We start from the raw sequence: 3,330 nt of genomic DNA, 5'->3' as shown, positions 1-3,330 counted from the left end.
GAGAATTATACCCTGAATATCAACGAAAATGGGCCACACCTTAATGATACTATACACGGGTTTTATTCGTCCCTGTGTAGAGTACAACTCTCATGTGTGGGGAGGCTCCCAACACACAGCTCTTCTTAACAGGGTGGAGTCAAAGGCTTTTCCTCTCATTAACTCTCCTGTTACTGGCTCCCTTCAACCTCTTTTTCCTCGCCGCACAGTTGCATCTTTATCTCTTTTCAATCGCTACTTCAGTGGTCACTGATCCTTTGAACTGTCTGCTCGCATTCCTGCTCTACTATGGAGGGCACGTAGCACCCGTCTAGCAACAAACTCTCATTCCTTTTCTGTCCAACTCTCTAATGCAAGAGTTAATCGTTACTGCCAGTCCTTCATTAATGCAACAGGCCAATTCTGGAACTGACTCTCTCTCTCTCTCTCTCTCTCTCTCTTTATCCTATTGTCAACGATCTCCAGTCTCTTAAACGCAATGTGTCCAGGCATCTCGAAATGAATGAATCTTGAATTTGGCTCTGTTTTCTTGATTTTTTTTTTTCTTGGGTGGAGCAGTTTGCAGGCCACTGACCTTTAGCTCCTTCTTCCTTGCTTTAAAAAAAAAATTGTATTATGCATATGACTCCTATCTTCCAAACCTTCTTGACGTACATACATACATGCATACATTCATACATACATACATGCACACATAAATACATAATGGTATATTCGCGCATAGGTACATATCAAATATAATCACACACACACAAACACACACATATATATATATATATATAGTCATCCAGACGCCATGTATCCCAAACGGGGTGGCCAACGTCTTAGGGTTAATTGTTTTACAGGGAGGGGCACTAATCCTCCACCAACCCCACTTGACACGTAGGGATGCCAACAGCATCTGGTGTTCCCAGGCGGTCACCCATCCAAGTACTAACCAGACCCAACGTTGCTTAACTTCGCTGATCGGACGGGAAGCGATGTACTCAACGTGGTATAACTTCGCTGATCGGACGGGAAGCGATGTACTCAACGTGGTATATATATATATATATATATATATATATATATATATATATATACGCCCTTTTCCACCTGCCCTCACTACAGTATTTGCCAAACTTGTCGTGTGGAAACAACACGAATAAATAATACTTGTTTAGTAACAGCTGTTACTCTTTCATTTGGTGTTACAAAAAGTGGTCCTCATTTCGATAATTCCTGCTCGTCATTAGGGGAAAATACATATATATCTGGTTGTGTATAGGATTATGGGTATCGGGTTTTGCTGTGGCTCGGTGGTAGAGTGTTCGTGTGACGTTCTGTATACAGTATGCTTCGAGTCCAGAGTTTGAAACTCAGGGCGTAGAGAACATTTAACGTTCAGGCTTGTATAATATCGCTTGGTATTAATTAAATTAGAATACTACAGTGTCTTTGGCGAAGAAATGATTGATGGTGATAGTAATATCACACTGAGGAAGCTACGATTCATTCTCATCAGAATAAAATCAGTTGGTGCTAGTTGAAACAGAATTCTTGTGTTCCCCCGACCGTGTGCACATTATACAGGATACTGGTAGAGTGTTCTTTCATACAGCTGCATTTGTTTGCATTCCTGTCGGTAATTACCGATGACTTCATATATATATATATATATATATATATATATATATATATATATATATATAATGTACGTATGTATGTATACAATGATTTATGGCCTGAAACTGATAAATATGTAATATGCATTTCAGTCATCTGCCAGAGCACATGATGAGAGTAAATTAATTAATCAGTTATTGCGTTTGATTAATTAAGTATATAACTGGCCAGAGGTATAAAATCCATTTCAGCTCTATGGATGTTTTTGGTAACTCAGTCTATGAAGCCTGTCTCTCACGCTAATCAGTCATCATATTAACATCTATATCATCGAAAGTTTTCCATATTTCAGTGACTAGCCTGTAGAGTTAATAGTCGCCTTGCCATCCTTCATCATATGTATCGATTTCACTACACTGTTGTATTCGGTCAAAGATCTCTGCTGTCGCTGTCCCTGCCAAACTCCACATTCACCAGTCTGTTACGGTATTCTCTCGAGGCACTTTTGCATGTTGTTCGCCAGCTACATTCCTTTTATTGCATAAGATCTGCCGAGCTGTCAAGATTTCAGTCGTACCCCCCATGACAAGACTGTCCTGTGTCACTTTTTGGGTTCTATATACTTGCCTTTGACTCTGCGCTCAGTACCCATCTTTACATTATATATTATATCTTAAAGTTTGATAGTGCATTTCCATAAATCTGCTTCATTTCAGCCTCCATAAGTGCGTTTGCGCTAGTCTGATAAAGATCCCCAACCTCTTTCAACTCAGTTTGTGGCAGCTTAAAAGACTGGAAGGTCTGTTGGATTATAAATGGTAACGAAAGAGACGCACTCCTACCCCTAACGTAAAACGCATCGAATTTCATGCAACAGCTACCTACCATCCAAGATGTGAAAGCGACTCTCTTCCTTCAGATGAAAACAAACTGACTATAGTATACCCAGATTATTAATGCTTCCTTACGTGGAATATAGTACCTCATTCTACCAGTTTTGTCACCTTGTTTAAAAAAAGAAAAAAAATGAAATGAATGCCGTGTTCGTGATCGTCATAAAATGATATAATATACCCAGATGAACATCATAGATGAAATTTTAGTCGGAGAGTTGGGAGAAGAGAAGAGTGAAAAAGTATGTGATGACATTAATGAAGGCCATATCGAATTCAGCCAACTCAAAAAGCCTGTCCCGAATGGATTACAGTTGTCTGACGGTAGAAAAAATAATATAAGAAAGGACGTTCCTTGTCTGACGGAGTTAAATAATAACACTTTAAAAACAACAGCAGATTTTTAAAGCAGTCTGTTGTAAAGGTGAAACTTTGGAGGAAGAATGTTGAGTGTCCAAAAGTAGTGAAGAAAGTATTGGCAAAGAGAAAGAGGAAAACACCTGGAGTGACATGATGCGATGCTATAGTTCCTCCTCCTTTGCACTTTCAGACTCCTACGACTCCACACTCAGATAAGCAAATTCGTATGACGTTAACTGCATTGGATTAGTAGTGCTATTCCGACCATGAGGAGGTTGGTGGTGAGAGTATTAAGTCACGTTATTATTATTTACTCAGATGAATAAAATTTTATTGGCGTTAACAAGAATTTAATGTTAAAGACGACGCACCATTAGATATTTGACAGAGATTTCATTTTCCACCTTAAACCATTTCCCGGAACTCAGTGGAAATATTCGGCAATGCTGCGGTTTTGCTTCCCTTTAATAAC

General features: G+C 39.1%; 1 pseudogene; it reads right to left on the bottom strand.

The window, feature by feature from the left end:
- Positions 1-889: 889 nt before the first annotated feature.
- LOC145416759 (5S ribosomal RNA) lies at positions 890-1,010 on the bottom strand (annotated as a pseudogene).
- Positions 1,011-3,330: the final 2,320 nt, after the last annotated feature.

Source organism: Coenobita brevimanus, chromosome 13 (genome assembly GCF_032717465.1).
Source record: "Coenobita brevimanus isolate Jiangsu-jjx chromosome 13, ASM3271746v2, whole genome shotgun sequence".
Taxonomy (NCBI): domain Eukaryota; kingdom Metazoa; phylum Arthropoda; class Malacostraca; order Decapoda; family Coenobitidae; genus Coenobita; species Coenobita brevimanus.
This window is presented reverse-complemented; position numbering and strand designations above follow the sequence as displayed.